The sequence below is a fragment of the Ixodes scapularis genome, unplaced genomic scaffold (assembly GCF_016920785.2).
Source record: "Ixodes scapularis isolate PalLabHiFi unplaced genomic scaffold, ASM1692078v2 PGA_scaffold13__105_contigs__length_92229423, whole genome shotgun sequence".
Taxonomy (NCBI): domain Eukaryota; kingdom Metazoa; phylum Arthropoda; class Arachnida; order Ixodida; family Ixodidae; genus Ixodes; species Ixodes scapularis.
This window is the reverse complement of record NW_024609839.1, coordinates 40,611,675-40,633,238: the sequence shown is the minus strand read 5'-3', so window position 1 is coordinate 40,633,238 and position 21,564 is coordinate 40,611,675.

The following is a 21,564-nucleotide window of genomic DNA, read 5'->3' as shown; positions in this document are numbered from 1 at the left end:
GTACTGCAGTCCCCCTTTGGGGGAGGGGTGGGGGGGCGGTCTTACTACCATAACATGGCGACAGCGTTTACACTCTATGTATTTACACGAGGCTCGAGTATTTGGAGATAATGCTGCCGGTTGGTGTGCCCCTTCGTGCCTGATATTATCGCCCATGACGCCAGCGAGTGAGATGGCGACAGGCATGACTGCTCAGTAAACAGGCGTCGGCGGCCATGTTTTGCTGGTTGAAGCGAACCCCCTTGTCCTTGACAGCGAGCGAGGAAATGCGAAAAAAAGATTGTATCGGCCGTTTTGCCAGAACTAGCGACGAGTGTCGTCTGCGGTTTCCGGCAACTATTTTGCCATAATCGTGAGCTTAGCGAGGAAATGATTTTTGCTAGCCACAGAACACTACCACGCAGAAAGGGAATGCTTGAACATGTTTTTGTTCTGGATATATATCAGGGATATATATGAGAGAGAGCGGGAGAGAGATGAAGGTAGAGCGGAAGAGGGAATAGCATATAGTGTCGCAGGAGAATAAAGTAAGCAAAGTTCCTAGTGGCCGATGGCTGCATGATCTTTTCTCGAATCACTAGTCCGTAATATGATACCTCTTTGTACACAGTAGTTTCTCCTTAATTTAAGTGTGTGAACGATTTCTTTAGTTATCATTGGCCTCATCTGAATAAAAATATATAAAAGATGTGTGTTGGTTTCATGAAACTGGAACTCAGAGTCAGTTCTTGTATAAAACACTGCTAAGTGTAGGCTTTGAAAAAGGACCCTACTTTGGGAGTTGTATCTTCTTTCTCAATAAAATGATGCAACATGTTTTTAATGGAAATGAATGCCGAAATAGAGTATAACAGGTAACCTAAATTTAAACAAAATCGAGGGTGGTGTTTTTTTTTATTCGCATCGAAATTTTTCTTTGTTCGATTTTTTTTCCATGTTTGACTAAATATATCCTAACTATTGTATCACACAGATACCTTACTTATTTTTTTAATATTAGCTATATATTAGTAGAATAATATCTGGAAATTATATCATAATGATTAAATTATTTCATGAGATACAGACCTCCAAAGTTTGCCATTTGTCGTTCGAGCAGGCATGTTTGTCAATTTTTAGAAAAACAAATAAATTTTAAATAAATATGATTACTTTACATTACAAGCAAGCTATACCCATAGTTTGCGCCTAAAACGTATTAGAGTGCCCCTAATGTTATCGCTTTAGTTATTCACTCTCAAACGGGCCCCCTCCATCAGTGCGCGTTAATGCAACTGTCCACCACCTCATGCCTTACGATTTTTCCTGTCCCTAAGTATTTTTTCTAGTCAAAACTAAGTTTGGATTCGTTCATACCAGACACTGGACAATAACATATAAAAACATCAGTTGATTTGAAAATGTCGACTAGCCATCCTTTGGTCGATCTTATCTGAAATCACCCAGTTGTCGTTCACAGCTAGAGAGGTTGCAAGAAGAAACGGAGATCTGCACATCATCCACATACAATGAGTAAAACACAGACGGTGGAATCACACTTGCAAGACTGTTAATTTTTACAGCAAACAGAGTAACACTTAAAACTCCTCCCTGAGGAACTCCATTTTCCTGGGGGAACACATTGGACAGTGTAGAACCCAAGCGGACCTGAAAAGTCCGGTCGCTTAAAAAATTCTGTATACACTGGAGCATGCGGCCTCGTACCCCATAGTTGTGTAGATCCCGAAGAATTCCATACCTCCATGTGGTATCATAGGCCTTTTGCAAGTCGAAGAATACCGAGACACAATGCTGCCGATGTACAAATGCCTCACGGATGAAAGTCTCCAAACGAACCAAATGGTCTGTGGCTGATCGTCCCTCCCGAAATCCACACTGATTAATGTCCAAAATATTTTCTTCCTCCAGAAAATACACCAGACGCCGGTTAATGAGCCTTTCATAAGTCTTCCCAAGACAACTAGTGAGCGCAATGGGATGGTAACTCGCTGGAAGAGAGGGGTCTTTACCGGGCTTCAGAAGCGGAATGATGTGGGCGCTTTTCCAGCATCGAGGGAAAGCAGCTACTTTCCATAGATGATTAAAAACATAAGCAAATGACTTAATGATGTTGGGGACAAGTGCCTCAGCATTTCGTAATGAATCCTCTCTGGGCCTGGTGCAGACTGCTTTTTTACACCCAGCGCCACTTCCAGTTCGCACATACTGAACGGTCTATTGTAAGCTGCCCGGTCATATCCTGACATCGAGATTGATTGCTTTTCAGCAGTAGACTGAAACTTCTGAAACTTTACACTAAAGTGGGAAGAACTAGATATATGTTGGAAGTGCATACCAAGAACATTTGCCTGATCTTTGAGAGATACGGCAGGCAGGGGAAAAAGAGGAATTCGGAAAGGTTGATAGTCGCCTCGGACTTTTCGCAGGCGGTCCCACACTTCCTTCGCTGGAACAAGGCTATTTATAGAAGAGGCATATTTGGTCCATGAAACCTTCTTAGCCTGTTTTCGTGTCCAATTCGCCTTAGCCCTACTTTTCATGAATGCAATTAGGTTTTGATTGGTAGGGTATCGACGAAAAACTCTCCAGGCTTTATTCTGGTCCTTGCGAGTGGTTGTGCACTCCTTAGTCCACCACGGTTTGCATCTCTTAGGAAGATGTCCAGATGTTTGAGGAATAGAATTCGAAGCTGCACTAATTATACATTCAGTGACATAAACTGTCGCATTGTCGGGGCTCATAGTACGAAGCAAAGATGGATCAATCACAGCCTCTAATTCAAAAATAGACCAATCGGCATTCTCTAACTTCCACCTGGGAAGGCGAGTAGGAATCAATGGAATCGGTTTAACGCTTTCTAAAATAATGGGAAAATGATCGCTGCCAAAAGGGTTGTTTAAAACCTTCCATGAAAAACATGGGAGTAACGATGGTGATGACAGGGACAAATCAATAGCTGTAAAAGTGTTATGGGCGGCACTAAAAAACGTTGCTTCTTTTTGGTTTAAAAGACACAACCCGGATGATAATAAAAGTCGCTCAATGACTCCACCACGAGAGTCCTGTCGAGGACTACCCCACAAGGGGTGGTGGGAATTAAAATCGCCAAGAATTAAAAAGGGCTCGGGTAGCTGGCCGACGAGTCCCTGAAGCTCTTGCAAATGCAGCGGAATGTTGGGAGGCAAGTAGAGTGATACAAGGGTAATGAGGCGGTCCAGAAGAATTCGAACTGCAACTGCCTCAAGGGGAGTCTGTAGAGGGACTGGAGCACAGGCAACTCCATTCTGCACTACCACTGCTACACCACCCGAAGGGTTTGATGAAATGCGGTCCTTTCGGAAAACCTGATGACGATGTAACACTTTTGTGTGGGTGTCACTCAGATAAGTCTCCTGTAGGCATAAGGCCACAGGACGGAGCTCATCAAGAAAAAAATGTATGTCATCAATGTTACGAAAAAGGCCGCGACAATTCCACTGCATAATGCTAAAATTGTGGACCATTGTAACGTTTATAATAAAAAATAAAATTAAAAATAACTCAAGAGTAAGCAAATTTTTTACGATTTAAAATCTATCTTTACACGCGGAGCATTTTTCTTTTTGGAGGTGTCATTCGGCCTGCCCGTGGTGCCACCGGAGGCCGGAAGTAAAGATTCGGAGCTCGAGTGGGGTCTGTCCTCGTCGGACCTTGACCCACTCTCGTCCATTGGCTCAGCTGGAGCCAAAAGGGGCTCCTCCTTGGAGGCCTGTAACCTCGACGGCTCCCCCGGTTTCCGAGATCCACCAGGGGCAGAGGGACCAAGTCCCCGACCTCGTGGTGGCTGGAACGGAGAAGCAGGGGGTGCAGAACCTTGTGCAGGGAACGCAGACGCCTGTGCTCGGGTGGATCCCGACGGACCGGCATCCACCCTGTCATCTCGAGGTAGAGCAGTGTGCACTGCTCCAGAGGTGCCTTTCTTCTGCGACGGGGTGGTCTCCGTCTGCTCGGATAATAAATCCGAACCTTTCGCACGGCTGGGGAGGGCACCTGCCCGGGCAGCTGAGATAGCGCGCCCTGGGAGTTGCACCTTTAGTTTGGGACCAGAGGACTTAAGTGGTTGAGCAAGGTCCCCATAAGACACTTGCGTTCCCACAGACGCCATAGGTGGTGCAGGTCCCCGGCGCACCACCTCGGCAAAAGAGCCTCTCTGAAAACCCAAGAGGCGACGTTTTGCTTCGGGATAAGAGATGTTTTCCTTCACCTTCAACGTTAGAATTCCTTTTTCTCTTTCGAAATGTTCACATGATCTAGAATACGCAGGGTGCTTGCCTTTACAATTTACACATTTCATGTCTTCATGACAGTCGTCAGCGTTGTGCTCGGAGCTACCACACCTGGCACATGTCTCACGGCCACGGCATGACCACGAGCCGTGCCCAAAGCGCTGACAACGGAAACAACGGACAGGGTTAGGTATGTAAGGCCGGACCCTACAATTCAAGTACCCCGCTTTCACGGAAGAAGGCAGGCTGTTGAGCTCAAAGGTAAGGACCAAGTGTCGCGTAGGAAGTTCTTTGTCATCCCTACGGATGGTGATGCGCTTTACAGCAACAACACCCTGGCTGCGCATGCCTTCAAGAATCTCTTCCTCCTGACTCTCCATCAGGTCATCCTCAGATATAACACCACGAATGGTGTTGAGCGTACGGTGTGCAGAGACGCTTACTTTCGTGTCAAGGATATGGTTGAGGCAGAGCAACGCTGCTGCCTGATTTTTCTCAAATACTTCTACCAAAAGGTCTCCAGAAAAAGTCTTTTTTGCATTAAACTTTTCCCTTACCAAGTCTTTTAAGACCTTAGCCACAAGGAAAGGGGAGAGTTTCGACATCGGTTTCGTCTCAACTTCGGAATGTATAATGAAAAACTTAGTGACGTAGTCAGTGTTGTTCTTGTCCAAAGGTGGTAGATATGCATCGGTGCGGACCCTTTTGGGGGCCCGATCAGAAGGTTTAAGCTTGGAACCCATATGAAGGGGGAGGGTTTTCGGAAACTGTGGTGCACCGCCCACCACCGAGCCCAACAAGGGAATAGGTAACGCTCCATAACAAGAAGGGCTTGGCTGAAGACGTTACTCTATTAGTGCTGCCCAGTCTCTATAACCAAGTGTGGTTCAAGACAAGAGAATCTATTGCCACCCAAGGTTAGCCCTTGCCACCAAAGGAGTTGAAAAGGAAAGAAGAGAAATGAGAGGAGTGAAAAGAAGGAGAAGACAAAGTTGGTTGGTTGGTTGGGGTTTTATGGCGCAAGAGCATCTTAGGCTATGATGCGCCATGTACATACACTATTGCAGATAGGGTTTCGAAGAGGATAGAACTTTAGTAGTTGATGATAGGTTAAAACTATGTGTATGACCTGTAAGTAGTTATGGGCATGAAGTTGGGTGTAAAATCATAGTCGGTGTAAAAGGCCGATAGCTTTCAAGAAGCTAAAAACGCTGTGATGCGGAACTAATGGTTCGTTGCCAAGCAAAATAGGGAGGTTTAAAGGCGTATGTTCTTTATATAGCTGAGAAAAATGTTTCCGTCGGTCTAGGTCATAAGCAGGGCATTCTAATAATATGTGTGCGACAGTTAAAGGATTATTGCAGTGCTCGCACTCTGGGGCTTCCTCCCTGCGCAGAAGGTGGCCATGGGTGAGGTGCGTATGCCCTATCCTCAGCCGACACAGGACAACCTCATAAAAGCGTTCACGGTGTCTTGCACTCTCCCACTCACTAAGCAGTGGCTTTACAGTATGCAGCTTGTTATTTACTTCTTCATCCCATTCTTGCTGCCACTTCTCTCTTATACGATGCCTTAAAAGTCTGTGATAGTCTTTATATGGAATGTCATGCAGTTCGACTTCTTTGTCACAAGCAGAACTGTCTGCAAGGTCTGCTTCCTCATTACCCGGTATACCAACATGGCTAGGGACCCAGCAAAAGACTATTTTAATGTTCCTTTTGGAAGCATCAATGATTTTATTCTGCAACTCTATGATTATTGGGTGTTTAGAGGTATTTAGTGATGAGAGCGCTCTCAATGAACTGAGTGAATCAGTATACACATGCTCTTCGTTTCTATAATATGATTAACTGCCAGGCGGATACCACATAGTTCAGCTGTTAAAATAGTAGCTGTATATGCAATTCGTTGAACATAGCGAACAGAGGGGCCAACCATAGCACATCCAACAAACGTTTCCGTCTTGGTGCCATCTGTGTAATACGAGCTGTGACCAGCGTATCTACTTTGGATTTCATAAAATTCCTGTTTGATGCATTCTGGTGGGGTGTCTTTTTAGAGCGCAGCTCTTAGGGGCTTGTTCCCGGCTTGAGCGGCGTCGGCGTCGCCGTCGCCGTCGCCGTCGCCGTCGCCGTCGGCGTCGGCGTAACCAAGGTCATCCCAAGGTCACGTGGCCCCCAAGGTCATCCCAAGGTCACTTGACCCCCAAGGTCACCCCAAGGTCACGTGACACCCAAAGTCACGTGACCCCCCGAGGTCACGTGCCCCCCGAAGTCACGTGACCACCCCCAGGGTCACGTGACCTCGGCGGGGGTCACGTGACCTGAGGGTGTCACGTGACTTCGGGGGGGCATCCGCATCGTCATCGTCATCATCACAGATGACGTCATCAGTGACATCACTGATGACGTCATCAGTGATGACGATGACGATGCGGATGCCGGTGAGGTCATCAGTGACGTCATCAGTGATGATGACGATGACGATGCGGATGCCGGTGACGTCATCAGTGACGATGACGTCATCGGGGAGGTCACGTGACCTCGGCGGGGGTCACGTGACCTGGGGGTGTCACGTGACTTCGGGGGCATCCGCATCGTCATCGTCATCATCACAGATGACGTCATCAGTGACGTCACTGATGGCGTCACCGACATCCGCATCGTCATCATCGCTGATGACGTCATCGGAGTCCGCATCGTCATCGTCACTGATGACGTCATCAGGGACGTCACTGATGACATCATCGGCATGGTCACGTGACTCCCCAAGGTCACGTGACCCCCCCAGGTCACTTCACCCCCCAGTACCCTTCCCTCCTCCTCCTCAAGAGCTGCGTTCTAATTCGTTGTTACAGGGAGTTGTAAACGGCTTTCACTTTTTTCTGAACTTAGTCAGTGAAAATTCACACAAAATGAGGCTATATTCCCACGGAGCTATTGCTTGAGGTACGGGGGTCACGGGCATTGTAGTGCTCAGTCCAACCGAATCAGCTGCAGCTGCATTTCTCATACTAAAAGGCGGGATTACAGAGGGCTTGTTGTCAAAGGTGCGCTTATATCTTGTTTCTTCTACAGCCTCGCGTGTAGGATGCAGGATGAATGAACGTATTCGAAGTGAATATATAAATCCCAAAGCAAACCTTCGCTTTTCCAGAGACCATTCATTTGTCTCTGCATAAAGGCTGGGGATAGGCGACGTGCGAAATGCACCTGTAGACAGTCGCAATCCCTGGTGATGAATGGGGTCAAGCATTCGAAGAGCTGAGGGCCTTGCCGATCCATATACACAACTACCATAGTCGAGGCGTGAGCGAACCACCGAACTGTAAATTCGGAGAAGACAGAGACGATCAGAGCCCCATGAGGTATGAGAAAGGACTTTAAGAATGTTTAGTGCTTTCTGGCATTTTACCTTAAGATACCTAATATGGGAAAGAAAGGACAGTTTACTGTCAAAAATAAGCCCTAGGAACCTCTGCTCTGGTTTTGTTGGAATTGGAGTGGAGTGCATGGTCACCGATGGATCTACTGTAGCTCCCCGTAAGCGAGAAAAGCAAACAGAAACTGTTTTTTCTGGTGAAAACCTAAAGCCATTTTGATCAGCCCACTTGAGCAGATTGTTTACTGCTAATTGGATCCTACGTTCAAAGAAAGCAATGTTACAGGATGATACGGATATCTGAAGATCATCAACATAAGTTGAATACTGTACGGATGATGGGATGGCCCGGGCTATCGAGTTTATTTTTATTATAAAAAGGGTGACACTCAATACGCCTCCCTGGGGAACACCGTTTTCCTGGCAGAACTCTTGAGAGTAGGTAGTGCCTAATTTGACACGAAAGGTACGTGTCGCCAAATAGCTCTTTACGAATGCTAGCATCCTGCCTCGATCGCCATAGTTATAGATATCTTGTAGGATGCCATGCCGCCAGGCAGTGTCGTAGGCCTTTTCTAAATCGAAAAAGACAGAGAGGCAGTACTGTTTATTTACGAAGGCCTCACGGATGGTAGACTCCAAGCGGACAAGATGGTCCAATGTAGATCGTGACGAACGGAAGGCACACTGATATTTATCAAAGATATTTTCTTTTTCTAAAAAGTACATAAGTCGCTTGTTAAGCATTCTCTCCAGAGTTTTGCTAAGACAGCTTGTTAGCGCTATTGGGCGGTAACTGGATGCACACGATGCATCCTTTCCAGGCTTTAAGAAAGGAATGACGGTTGCCACTCTCCAAGACGATGGAAATGTACTTTCCTGCCAAATGCGATTAAACAAATACAAAATTATGTCGAGAGTGGAAGGGTGAGGGTGAGTAAGCATATGGTAGTGAATTCCATCTGGTCCAGCAGATGTAGGTTTAGTTTCATGAAGCACCCGTTCCAGTTCACTCAGTGTAAGAGGTAAGTTGTATGCTTCTCGAGCTCCGCCGGATGTCCGCACGGATTGGAGTTTTGCTTGTCTCTTGTGTTTCAGAAAAGCAGATGAACAATTCTGAGAGCTAGAAACACGTTCAAAGTGTTTCCCAAGGAGATCTGCCTGTTCTTCTAGGCTCTCAGGGGACAGTCTGTTTTCGGAAAGAAGCGGTACTGAGTAAGCCCGGTAATGCCCATTGACTTTATGTACTCTATCCCATACTTCCTTGGTGGTGGCGGTGCTGTTAATAGAGGAAGCATAACCTCGGAAACTTTGACGCTGTGAGACGCGGCGGATGTATCTCGCATGAGCCTTCATCCGCTTGAAACTGATGAGATTAGTCACTGTCGGGTAACGTCTAAATATGCCCCATGCTCTGTTCTGCTTTTTTCTTGATTTTTCACAGTCGGCGTTCCACCATGGTTTAGGGCGGCGGGGTAAGCGAGATGAAGTCATAGGGATAGCTAAAATTGCAGCATTGAGGATGCGGGCGCTAAGCAAATTGGTGAGTTCATCGATAGACAGTTTGTTAAGCGATGTACAAGCGAGCTGGGTTGCTTGGCTGAAGACAGACCAGTTTGCTTCCTCAAACTTCCAACGGGGAGTTCGTGTAGGCACTGTAACAGGTGGATTTAGTCGGTTCAGAATGATAGGAAAGTGATCGCTCCCATAGGGGTTAGGATCGACAGCCCAGGAAAACAAAGGAAATAATGTCGGATCGCAAAGAGACAGATCAATAGATGTAAAAGAATGAGTTGGGGCACTGAAATACGTAGACTCTGCTTTGTTCAGTAAGCATATAGGTGTTGAGGAAAGAAAACGTTCTATCATCCAGCCACGTGTATCTCGTCTTCTACTACCCCAAAGAGGATTATGAGCGTTGAAGTCACCGAGAATTAGGGCAGGGGGGGGTAATTGGTCGTGAAGTGATTCAAGCTCTTCGCGGGATACAGGATAGCTTGGGGGAATGTAAAGTGAACAGACGGTTATTAAACGGTCCAACAGAACACGAACTGCCACGGCTTCCAGAGTGGTATTCAAAGGAATCTCAATACATGGGGTAGACGGCTGGACAACTATAGCTACTCCACCAGAACTGTGCGACAAAAGAGGTCTGTCCTTGCGAAAAACCTGAAAGCGCCTTAGGATATTAGAGTGACTATTGTTTAAGTGTGTTTAATGAAGACAAAATGCTATAGGGTGATGCTGGTCTAACAGAGAGTGCACATCATCGTAGTTTCGAAGCAACCCTCGACAGTTCCACTGCAGGAATGCTGCCATTATGCATGAATTAGAAGAAAGACCATTCATCAAGACCTAAAAATCAATTTTGATGCGGGGTGCATTTTTCTTTTTAGATGTGTTCTTCGGCCTATCTGTGTTACCACAGGAAGTCGAAGGTAAGGACTCCGAGCTTGAGAATGGCCTGTCGTCCTTGGACTTGGGCCCGCTCTCGTCCATCGGCTCATCAAGGGCCGCCTCTGGCTGACACCCAAGGGCCTGTGACCCCGACGGCTCATCAGGTTTTCGTGCGCCTTCAGAGGGACGAGAAGGAAGTCCCCGACCTCGAGGCACCTGCGTTTTGGATGACGCAGGGATTGAAGATCCCTGCGCTTGAATGGACCCTGAAGCGATAGGATCTACCTTTCGCTTTGGGGTTGGAGTGGTTTGTGCCACTCCAGATGAGGTTGAGGGGGACTGAGGGGGGGGACGCAGGTCGTCCGTTGACGTCTGCGTTCCCGTTGACGCCGTCGACCGCGCCGGTCCCCTGCGCGCGGCTTCGGCATAAGAGCCTTGAGATATAAAAGAATATCTTTTCCGTGCTTCTGAGTAAGAAATATTTTCTTTGGCCTTTAGCGAGAGAATTTCCTTCTCTCTCTTCCACAGGGGACAGCTGCGAGAATATGCTGGGTGTGTTCCTCGGCAGTTGACGCAAAGATGGGTATTGTTGCCACAGTTGTCGGAAGGGTGGTCAGTGCTTGCACATTTTGCACAGGTGGCTTTTCCTCTGCAGGTTAGTGACCCATGTCCAAAGCGCTGGCAGCGGAAGCAACGCCTTGGATTGGGGACGTAGGGGCGGACTTTGCAATTGAGATACCCGGCTTTAACAGTGGAGGGGAGCGTTGTCGAGTTGAACGTTAGCACAATGTGTTTTGTGTCCCGTTCTTCACCGTCGCGACGGATAGTGATACGTCGCACAGCGACTACCTCTTGATCTTGAAGTCCCTCGAGTATCTCGTCGGTAGATATTCCAAAGAGATCATCTTCAGAGATGACACCCTGCGTGCTGTTCAGTGAGCGATGTGGAGTCACTGACACTTTGTAATCTCTTACTTGGTTGAGTGCAAGAAGTGCTTTGCTTTGCTCAGCATTTGTGACCTCCACAAGCAGGTCGCCAGATGGAAGTTTTTTGGCTTTAAAGGATTTTCCTATCACAGTTTCTAGGGTCTTTGCGACCAAGAATGGGGAAAGCTTTGAAAGTGGTTGATCTTCGTTCTCCGAGTGCAGTACTATAAATTTGGGAAAATTCATGACTGGCAAGGGAAGGCTTGTTGATGTTGTCTCTTCGGTCCGGACCCTTTTCGGGGCCCGATCAAGGAAAGATTTAGCTTTAGTACCCATATGAATGGGAAAAGAATTTCGGCACCTGCGGTGTGCCGCCCACCATCAAGCCCAACTTAGGGAGTAGTCAGCAGCCCATAACAAAATGGGCTTTGCTGGAACCGCTGATCTACTAGCACTTGCCCAGGTGCTATACCCAAGTGTGGTTAGGATAAGGGTATCTGCCACCACACAAGGTTGGCCCTTGCCGCCAAAGAAGGTGAAAGTGAGGGAGAGGGAAGGGGAGAAAAGAGAAAGAGGGGATAGTAGAAGAAAAGGCGACTAGACTGAATCATCCTGGCCGGGCCTTACCAGGACTCCCGTCTACGAGAAGCGGGGGCCGAAGTGGTGTATTGCCTCACCCGGGGGGCCCCGAAGGGTCCAAACCTACCCCGGGCTCGGCTCAACCACCAGGATGCCCTTTTCCCCGGACACGGGCTCGCCACGCACAGTCAGACGTGGGTGGGTCTTACCCACTTGTTACTCAGGGTCCGTTATGTAGCCAACGTGGCTGGAGTCCGTGGTGACGCTACTCACCAAGCACCTAGCACCTAAGGTGCAGGCGCCCCCTGCGGGGCTCGGGGTCCGTGGAGACGCCACTCTCCAAACACTTGCTTTCACAGATGCCCCCTGCGGGGGAGAAGACAAAGGTGAAAGAAGGGAGGGGACAGTAGAAGGAGTGGCGACTAGACTGAATCATCCTGGCCGGGCCTTACCAGGACTCCCGTCTATGAGAAGCAGGGGCCGAAGTGGTGTATTGCCTCGCCCGGGGGGCCCCGAAGAGTCCAAACCTACCCCAGGCTCGGCTCAACCACCAGGATGCCGTTTTCCCCAGACACGGGAAAGCCACGCACAGCCAGACGTGGGCGGGAGAACCCGCATGGCTCGGGGTCCGTGGAGACGCCACTCTCCAAACACCTGCTTTCACAGGTGCTCCCTGCGGGGCCGATCGACAGCAAGACCCTCTTCTTGTCACAGCATGGATTCAGGCCAAATAGGAGCTGCGGAACTGCCCTGGCCACCATCATGCACTACATCAATGATGGTTTGGAAGACAGCACTCCTACTGACCTTTCCGGAAAAGGACTCGTCCGGTGACCGCGAAAGAGGTAGGACGTGTATCAGCGACTTCTCCGATGCTTCCCCAATCTTGGCTCTCTGGAACCCTGTGACTGGCAGGTAAGGACCTTCTTCTTACATTGCCAGCGCAAAGGGGGGGGGGGGCATTTTGGGAGGGGTACGTAGTAGATGGAGACGTGCACTCCCGCTACGACAGCACCTTCAAGAACAAGCTCGTCTTTACGTCGTTGCACAACAAAGAGACGATGGATAGGGTGGAAGGCATCGACGAGTATGACGAGATCGTGCTGAACGCCAGCTACGACGAGAGACTGGTCTACGACTGGTTCACGAGCGAAAAGCCGCTTGGCGAGTACCTCAAGACTTTCTTTACCGTCTTTCGAAAGGTTGAGTTTGCGGGCAGCCAAGTCCAGATCAATGGCATCTTGACTCTGTACTACGGAACGAACGCCAAGGTGCTGGATCCGCTGGCGGCTGGTGACTGTAACCCCATGGTGGCCGAGGACTGGGCCATGATCATGGCTCACTACCTGCTCTACTCGGCGGATCAGGCCTTTGCCTACAAACTCGAACGGGCATTCGAGAGACTGAGCGCGGTTCGCCAGCGCGAGTTTCTCTACAAGGCTCACATGGCCGTCAAGCGCATGACCAAGAAAGAAGTGGCGTTCCGCAACGTGACCGAGTTTATCAATTTCGTGCTGAGGTGCGACGACTACAGGCTGATGAACGTCGTTCTGACGGACAGCAAGATCGGCCTTTAGTGCTACGAACGGCCCGACGTCGTGGAGAACCGAATGTGCAAGCGGCAGTGGCGAGTCGACTTTAAGCGCAGTTTCGGGCGAGAACCCAACCTCGCCGAGGAACTGTCCAAAGATGGCGAGTTGACCATGTGCGCCTTTAGCATCAGCGGCGGTAGTAGCAGTGCCAGTACTAGTACCAACAACAATTTTATGTGCGGCAGAACGGACAACAATTACGAAGGAGGGCCTTCGATACTACAATTATAAAAATGACGGAATCGGCGGATTCCCAAAGGAAAGTGTTGAGAAAGTTTATCGAGGACTTTGTGATCGGAGAGAGAATTTGGGAACGTACGGCCATCGTCTACAACCCCTTCCAACACAAGTACACGCCCAAAATGTTGCGGTACCTGCGGATTCAAACGGCCATCCGAATGATCATGGACGGTGAGCAAAAAAAAAACTGCCAAGTCCGTTTGACCCGGCGTTTTTCATGTTAACCTTTTCGTTCGTTTCGTTTATCGTGTTGTGTCGAGAGATGAAGCGGAAGCGTTGTAACGGCGGCGGCGACGGCGGTTGCAAGAGGCGAAAGAGGGGCTCTCACAAGAACAACAAGACCAAGACGAATATCAGCGGCTTTTATTCTGTGACCAGAGTCCCCGACATAGAGAGTCTACCGATCGAAATGCGCAGAGATTGAAAAGGCGTTTACTCCGAATCCAAAGTTGAAGGCTCAACTAAATAACCTCCTCCTGCAAAAGGCGATCGTACAGTACTGCAAGCAACGCCAGTGCGATCTCTCGCAGTACCCGACCAACGTTCCGGCCAAGCATTACAAGTATAAAGATATACCCGAAGACGTTCGAGATCACTTTGAGGAGGGAGTCGCCACGAACAACTCAGTCACCAAGCAGCCTCTGTCAAAAACGTTTCGCGAAAACGCCATCGCCGTCCACGTTTCTTCGTACATCAATAAAATCAAGAAAGACCAGCGCCTTCCGACGCGCTTGCCCGAAATTGTTGAAACTCTCTTGAAACGTATGGCTTCTAAGGAGTAAATAAAAATGGCCAAGTGTTCTAAGTGCGGTTCCTCGAAGCGAACCGCTAGAGCCAAGTGCTCTAAATGCAGCCGTGGTCGTGGTCGGCCTGACCTTCGCCCGACCGATCCAAAGGCGTTCCGTGAGCTGTTATGGACGGACGAGAGCATGTTGAGGAGTTCCTGGGCCACGTAAGGCTTTTAATTGAAAAAGAAGACACAAACATGAGGAAGTTCATCAAGCCCGACACCCGACTGGAACTTACCTTGAGGTTCCTAGTCACAGGTGGGTTCAGCTTTCTTCATTGCGACAACCACGCAAAACAACCATATTCGAGTCGCATTCGTAGAAGACAACTTGAAAACACTCACCACATTTGTCCTCAGAGTTATTACGGAAGACGCATCTTTATCGGCGTCACTGTTTTGACCTTCTTTCCAAGATGACTGCTTTGTTTCGTGAACGTTCTGCGACTTTGGCGATTTACGCAACTTACGAACAGCACTGCCTAAATGATACGTTGATTTTGGTGGCTATTTATTCCGTATTATCGTGGGAATCTTGTATCTCTACAGAGAGTAGTACTGAAGGTTGATTGTTCTTCGTAAGAGCCTTAGCTTGGTGTGTCATCTCATCTCTTCTAACTTGCTTGCTTGCCTTCTTCGTCCAAGCTTCTCTCCTTTCCAAACCCATCAAACCCTCTGGTTCATTTTCCAGTTTTCAGTACCTACAATTGTGCTAGCAGCAATTATGCTTTGTATGAACCCGGAAATATAGAAAGAGCACATTCAACTCCACATGCACTGCTTCCTTTATGTTGAACGACGCGAAAAACCAGTGGTGCGGCTATGGGGCTGCAATCTCCGTCACTGTGGCAAACCTCGCAATGAATGCAATCGAGAGAAAAGCTCTGGACACTTTTTCCCCAGCACCTGTGTGTCTCCTGCGGTATGTCGACGACTGCTTTTGCATTGTAAAGACCAGTGAGATTGAATGTCTCCACACACATATGAACTCCATTGAGCCGGTTATTCGATTCACCATCGCTGCGCCTTCGATTTGCACCTGCTGCGCTCGGATGCACACTGACCGGACCTTCCAGCCACCTTCAACCATTGTTTCAATGTACAACTTGCGGTGTCATGGTGTCTTAGTGAAAAAGGACAAGCTGTCATACGTTATGGGAGCCCGGGGAAACTCCATGTTTGTAAAAGAGGCCACAAAGCTGGTCTTCGCTTCAAGGGAACCGTGGCCAAGAGGGCTCCGACTCCAGCCAAGTTGGCAGCAGTCAGCAGTGAGCCTTCTCACAGATGTACTTGGTGAGACATTAAAGCCCGATGGCTTCCGAAGTTGCATGTTAAGACAAAATTAATGGGATAAAATATTCCAAGGCTTTCAGAGGTTTCAATGTTATAGGCTGTTGAAGGGTCATAGTTTGACTAGCACGAGCTTTAGGAATGTGAAGCTCCGAGCACAAAACTGAAATAAAGAGGCCCTATCTCCCTCTTTGTTTTTAATATATGAAGAAAAATAGTGATCTTGTCATGGTCAGCTAGGTCGCTTGGTGGTTTCTGATATATTCACAGTACAGTAGCATGATCCGTGTCGCAAACGCCTGCTAATCTTGCAAGTTTTGTGGGAGGTCCATGATATCAGTGGACCGCTCGCCGGGCCTTATGCTGGCTCCCCGGAGTAGCTGGGCCCCTCTTATATTTTCTAGAAAAGCATTGAACTGCGAGGCACTTATTTTCTTTTGTAACGAACAGCTGCCACTAGCAAAGTTGCGAAAGTCAGCTGGTTTGTTCACTTGAACTGCTGAAACCCAACTATGTTTGGCGCTGTCCGTTGAGTACTGCCCATATTTTCTGAACCACCTTCTCATCGTGAGTGTTCCTCTTTTCTAGTCTATGACATGCTCAGTTTTCTTACCAGGGAAGTATCTTGTATGAATGGGCCATTGAAGGGTCATGACAGGGATATTAAATTAGAAGATTCTTGATGTGAAATCTGAGTTGGTAATTTATATACATGCCTAGAAAGAACAACTGCGGCTCGAAATCTTTCTTTTGCACAAAAACCGCCGGCCGAGAGTTGCGTGTTCAGTGTTGCTTTCACTCGTTTCCATGATGACATTGTTGGGCATGTAATATGTTCGACGTACTAGGCAATCGGAGGCACATGTTCACAAGTGAAAATACATATTTGGATACATAGAACATACTTATATTTTAGTTAACAGGCAGGCGAGCTAGTTAAGGATAGATGTGGTAACCCTGGAGCGTGGGGACACAAAGGAACGGACAGACAAGAAGCTCCGGAGCTTCGTGTCTTTCCGTTCCTTTTTTTTAAAACCACTGAAATTCAAGGAACACACTGTTGCAAGCAAACTTTAAGTGCATAGTTGTGGAAAGTCACACTAGGTCTGTTCGATTTGCCTAGACCGGCTCATCTAGTTCACATAGTGCAAGAACTGATGCATTTGATTCAACCGGAAATTACACAAAAGCCGAACTGGCCTGTTCAATTAGCCTCAGTTCCACAGAATCTTGCGCTGGCCCAAAGTCAGTTCAGCGTTCATGCAGTAACAGACGGCAACTCTCTGGTCTTTCGGAAGTTGATTACAGCGTCGTTTGTAACACTGCGGCTTAACTTCGTGCAGCCGCAACCCAACTCACGCACTGCTGCTGCACTCCTCCAAACTCGGTCTCAACTGGTTCAGAACTTTCTGGCCAAAAGGTATGTACCTAGTGATTTATAAGCAGACTGCATAATTGCAAGAAGTCGCTCTTGGAGACTATATGGTATCGCAAGATATTAACAAAGCATAAATTGTAGTGGAAATTGCTTTGCTTATAATTGCAGGAAGTAAAATATTTAGTTTTCCAAGAAACTAGAAATACATGACAGCGATGCATGACTTGTATTCTTTTCCCTTGAAGACGCCTTCAACATGTACATCCAGATGCATCCTAGCGAGGCCTCCTTAGGGAAGAGGACAGCTCGGGTGAACAATTAGGTGCCGGAGCTGCTGCAGGATATTAACAAGAAGCTTGACTTTTAAGCTTGCTTAGAGGTTGAGCTTGTTGTTTTATGTTCTCACTATGCCAATTTGGCTTCACTAAATACACATATAGCCTGAAATGACCAGGCTCATGCTCCTTCTTTGCATGACAAATGCATGTAAATTGTTGAACCTGCATAAATCCATACGTCCGTGTGCAAACGTTTAACACCATGTTGATTCCTATTACTGCGTCCAAATGGGTAAACCCATAAAGATGTAGGTTCCTCTATCTGAACAGGTGAACCTGTAGAACTATTGGTTCCTATATCTAAACGGGTTAACCTGTACAATTACATATTCCTGTATCTGAATGGGTCAACCAATAATGGTAAGTGTTCCAATTAGCATACAAGTTGTTTCAGTAGGAAACCGATGGCGCAGCCGAAAGTATTTTGCATTTCTTCTGACCATGACTGCATGTGGTATTTTTGCATCAAATTTGAGAATGATGCAAGCAACAGTGGACTTCTCATGCCAGCAGCAGACACCATACTGTACTGTACATTAGAGAGAAAATGTTTGAAACCTTTACAAACGCTAATTTTGAAAGAGCACTGCTATCAGGCATTGCCCCCAAATGCCTGTTTCCTGGCAGAACAGCAAAAGTATATATCCTTTTGATATTCTAAGCTGTGTAAGGAGCCATATCTAGAAAATAGTAAATTAGTTCTAGTGAGTTTCGCTTATGTTATGGGATGGAATTTTAATATTGTAAACCAGGTTTTGTGGTAACTAAATAACTAGTGATTCTGTATTCATTTGCTTTCTCTTAAAGAAACATACCAGAAAGCGAAGAGGAAGGCCATCGATGGGCTGGAGAACTCCTGCCTGGAGAGTACAGATGGTGGGGAGCCCGATGATGGAGGTATGTTGAACATAGTAACTTGACATTTTTCAACAGGAGAAACAGTCGTCATTATCGAGCTTAATTTTATTTTAATAGTGTGCCTGCTCTAGCCACTAGCAAAGACAGCAGCCAGGCGTCGGCTGGCACACCTGTGAAGCTCTCCATGCCCACTCCACGTGAGCTAGTCTACAGTAAAGCAATATAAATTTCATATTTTTAACCTTGGAGAGACACTGACAAGGTATTTACACTTGCCGTTGATTTTGCAGCCACAGGCCTGGTAGGTGCCTACGCACAGGGTAAGAAAAGTGGCCTTGCTTATATTTCTACTGCAGGATAAATGCACGTGATCGTCATTTCATGGGACGTTGAAGAAAAAGAAGTCAATTTTCATGAATCTATTGAAAAGGCGTAGAAAGAAAAGAAGTGCAAATATAAATTGAGTTGTGAGTCAGTGCTGTGCGAGTGTTTGGTCTGCTGCAATTGTGTCACAATGTGTGATTGTTTTTGAGTAGTGACTTGCGTTTGTGTGTAACTCCCTACTTGCACTGCCACTTTGAGACATGAGTAACCAACTTGCCGAAGCCGCCCGTTTGGGTTCAGGACTTTAGCATTGCATTGCATTGTTCTGAATGAGTGGATAAAATTGTCAAAGATTTTAGAAAGGAAAAGGGCAATCTGGCTAAGCCAGAATTAACGTTTCTACTTGAATGTAATGCGAGTTTTTTTCAAAATTTCCCCCACCTAATTTGGGGGTTTGCATTATATTCGAAGCGAGTCAAAATCTGCCTAGGCAGTGTCACAGAAGAGGCTCTTTAAAATGGCTACGACAAATCTCACGATCGTTCAATCTTGTGCTGGCAACATTTACAGTAAAATACCACTTGAACGAACGTCATTTCAACGAACTATTCAGTTTTACTAACTTTTTTAAATCCCCCACCGAAGCACCATTGAACCCAATGCAAACGCCCTTCAGTTTAACAAAATTCAGCGCAATGCGCATTTCAGTTCTACGAACCTATTCCGCGGCACCATCCTATATCTTCCGGGTCATATTGATCACTCCAAGAAGTACAACCCGCACTTTTTGTTGCGTATTTTCATGTTGAGAAGCGCGCGACGTATAATTTGCCGCCATTTTAGCTTTAAACTGGATTGGCTATCTAGATAAGCTCGCAGCCAGCTGAAGCCATCGCTGGCTTTGCGTTTTTAGCTGGCTTCACAGCCATAGCCCCAACCGCAGCTTCAGCCACTAAGAAAAGGCGATCGCGTGCTGGTTTATCATGAGCGCCAAGCGAAAGCGCCTATCTCTAGACGAAAAACGGGATATTTTGCGAAGGCTGGACTCCGGGCAGCGTCAAGTCGACGTTGCAAAAGCATTTGGGATCCCGGCATCGTCATTGTCTACGATTAAGAGCCAACGTTTCAGTTTCTCCAAGCACTCATGTGCTTAGACAAACTGAAACGTTGTGCTTGGAGAAACTGAAGGCCTTTGCTGCCCAGCAAGACTGCTGTGCCGGAGAAGGTTCATGACAGCTTGGATACAGTGACTCAATTCACGACCAGCGCAGTCCTAAACGCACAAGTGCAGCAAAAGATTACTGCATTCTACACAAAGTGCTAAGTGGCGGAAATACACTTGCAAATGAGCAGAGTGACAAATAAATGGGTTGAAATATCATTTGAACACTCGATTTTTCCTTTAGTTTGTGATAACAAGCTACAGCTTACTTATTTTAGTTGAGTGAACTTTCACTTTAACGAAGTTTTTCCTGGGGTCCCTTGAAGTTGGTTCAAGTGAAGTTTCACTGTATATGCTGGCAACATCCAATCCAATTCAATCCTATTCTTGTTTGCGACGTGTTTGCAACTCATTGCGCCCCTGAGCCCGTGTTTCGCAGGCAGCTATTTTGTGCTTTCGCAACTGTGGACTCAATAGGCTTCCTGCGCTACCTAGGGGATGTTGTGCAAAAAGAGATTCCATTTTTCTATCGGTAACGGAAATAGTCCCACCAAGGTGTTAAGACTCTTCTCTTTTATGGGAATGCAATGTGTCCAGAAGTCCCACTACTTCAAGTTTCAGAGCTGCTACCCACTGCCTGCAGTCACTGAGATTCGTGGAATTTCAAACTTTTTCCCTAGTTATTTGCGCTTCAACCTGCAAATTTTTGTTTTTCCTAGATCTGGCTCTTCGAGCAGGCAACACTACGCAATCAGCCTCGAGGCACAAAGCTCTGCCTCGCTGGTAATGGCAGAGCCGACATGCCAGGGCACTGTGCAGACTTTGGAACGTATACGCTGCTCAAGACCACTACTGACCCCTTCTGTCAAACCATAGAGGATAGTTCCATACCTCTAAATTGGCATACCACTGGGAGCAATTGTCTATATCGCATAATTACGTGCGTGTCACATCATTAAAGAAGACCACCGTCGTCAAAATAACGAAATTATGCTATTCTTTGCTTTTTTTCTTTTCTTTTAGGGTTGCAAAAAGAGCAAATGCTCGCTTGCAAAAAAAAAAAAAAAAAAGAAAGTGCTCGGTAACCCGGCAAATCGGCCGCTGTGGAACGCCTGTGCAATGCCCAGTTTTATCAGTGGGGCCTTCCAGCTTCGCCTGCAACACATGCCCTCGTTTTCATGCCTGGAGGAATGTCATCACGATGGAAGCAAACTCCTGTGTACGAGCTTACAGGTAGTCACTTTTTTTTATGAATACCTATTGATTGATTGATTGGGTTTTAGTGGCGCAAAAGCATCTAAGGCCCTAATGCGCCAAGTACATAAACTATTGCTGGGAGAGGGTTAAGGAGAAGAAAGAGCTTTAGTAGCAGATGATAGGATAAAACAATGGACATGAACTATGTATAAGTGTAAAAGGAATGGACATGAGTTCAAAACAGTAAAATCACAGTCGGTGTAGAAAGCCGATTGCTTTGAGAAAGCTAAAAACACAAGAGTGTGGTATAAGGGGTTCATCGCCAAGTAAAATCATCAGATGTAGGGGAGTATGCTCTTTGTAAAGCTGTGAAAAGTGGTTACGGCGTTCTAGGCCATACGCATTGCATTCAATTAAAATATGAAGTATAGTCAAAGGACAATGGCAATGTTCGCACTGTGGGGCATCTTCACCCCGCAAAAGATGCCCGTGTGTGAGCCGTGTATGGCCAATCCTTAGACGGCAGAGTACCACCTCGTAGAATCGTTCACGGTGCCGAGCACTCACCCATTCCTTCAAGAGTTGTTTCACCATATGCAACTTGTTGTTTATCTCAGTATCCCACTCATGTTGCCATCTCTGCAGTATGCAATGTCTAACCACCTTGTGATAATCCTTGTGGGGAATTTCTTTAAGGTGCACAACTTGTGTGGCCGCAGAGTGCGCAGCCCGATCTGCCTCCTCATTACCCGGGATGCCAACATGACTTGGCACCCAGCAGAACACAATATCACATTTGTTTTTGATTGCACAGATTATTTTACTCTGCAGGTGTGAAACCAACGGGTT